Genomic DNA, 1,612 nt, shown 5'->3' with positions numbered 1-1,612 from the left:
ACACCATATAATTTTACAGATAAGAGCTATAGCAGTGTATTTCTGAGCGTAACATACACTCTGTTTATTACCTAATTTTTATAGAAAAATGAGGTTTACATTTTCATCTATTATTATGTGATGTTAGGTTACTTTCATTAGTTAGGTACAGTCATACATTGGTTTTTTCATGAGCCTCTAGCATTTCAGATACCTGGTTTTAGACATTCTAGCGAAGATTCGGAATATAAGGTTTTAAATTCGATAAAATCTCAGAAAACTTCAAGTTTATACTATAAAACATTTCAGTGAGCAAAATAACAGAAGATTTACCACAGACAAAAGAATTGACTTTATATTCAATGCACAGGCAGCTAGTTACTTTTAGGTATCGATGTAAGGTGATGAAAACTTGGTAACTGTTAGGTTATGAGGTAAAACTAGCAACTTCATCATTAAAGCCCCTCGGTCCGAAAACTGGAAATGGTTTCATTCATTCGATTAAAACTATTTGAGGGGATTGATCCTAATAGAGAAATCTTTATCCTTTAAATAATTAAAGAACATTAAATTATGTGTCGAGTGAGTGCACAACATTATATATTCTATTCAAGAAATAATATCAGAATCACCAGCAAAGCGGACCCTCCCCGCTCAACATAGTATCAACGCGCTTGGCGCCGACGACTCTGCACATACAGTGTACAAATTAACTGAACCTTAAAATACCTATGGTAGAAAAAGGATACAAAATTATACTTACATATCTCATGTACCCCTAATTTCTTTCCTAATTAATGGAGGGTACGAAAAAAAAAAAAAAAAAAAATATCAGAATCTAAAGTGCAAAAAGAATGGTTTTTAAAAACTAGGCTGAACAATTCTTGGAAGACATTTTCAAGTTTCAACATTATATATTCGGTCCAGAAATAATATCGGAATCTACTGTGCAAAAAGTGTGGTTTTTACCAACTTAGCTGAACAATTCTTGTAAGGCATTTTCAAACAGCTGTTCTAAATTAAAAATATTTTGAATAGAAGCTATAGAGCATCAAATTTTGTGTTTATTTTTTCTCAGGCAACATGTCAGATTTTCACCAACTCTCTCATCTGTACATATTAAACCCTAGGTCCAGTTCAGGTATAAACTTGAATATTGACAAACAAATGGTAACCAAAGGAAAAATTCCAAGAAGTAAAAAAATTTGTAATTTCCCTAGAAAATAAAATTTGCGACACATTTATATTTTTCTTATAGATAGGTGCTATAAATCGTATGAAGCATTTTCCAAAATCTTTTGGCCATGGCGCCCTTTTCTGGTTAGAAAAACTTAGCACTCTTATCGAGCTAAAAAATATAAAAATGTCGCCACTATCATCCTTCGAGCAGTTGAGTATGTACAAAAAAATATAAGAACATGCTAGATTACACTATATATTTGCTATTTTGATTTATTTTTTTAGAATATATTAATTTAGTGGCACCCATACGCTTGGGGCACTCCAGGGTGCTCTCGCACCCACTTTTGGAACCGCTGCAGTAGGCTATACTACTCGACAAAGTAGGTAACCTATTTTCGTTTGGATATTTGTATTTTTTATTAAATTTTAACGAGTGAATTCTATTTTATAA

At 32.1% G+C, this 1,612-nt stretch overlaps 1 long non-coding RNA gene across 1 annotated transcript in view; it reads right to left on the bottom strand.

Annotated features, from left to right (window-relative positions):
* Window positions 1-921, bottom strand: part of LOC106677368 (uncharacterized) — a 6,748-nt gene extending 5,827 nt beyond the window's left edge. Inside the window, exon 1 of the long non-coding RNA XR_001342585.2 lies at window positions 743-921. This is a non-coding gene — a long non-coding RNA (uncharacterized lncRNA). The remainder of the gene's footprint in view (window positions 1-742) is intronic.
* Window positions 922-1,612: the final 691 nt, after the last annotated feature.

The sequence above is a fragment of the Halyomorpha halys genome, unplaced genomic scaffold, assembly GCF_000696795.3.
Source record: "Halyomorpha halys isolate HHAL.00 unplaced genomic scaffold, Hhal_1.1 Scaffold95.1, whole genome shotgun sequence".
NCBI classification, from domain to species: Eukaryota; Metazoa; Arthropoda; class Insecta; order Hemiptera; family Pentatomidae; genus Halyomorpha; species Halyomorpha halys.
The sequence above is the reverse complement of the archived record's forward strand: the minus strand, read 5'-3'. Positions and strand labels throughout refer to the sequence as shown.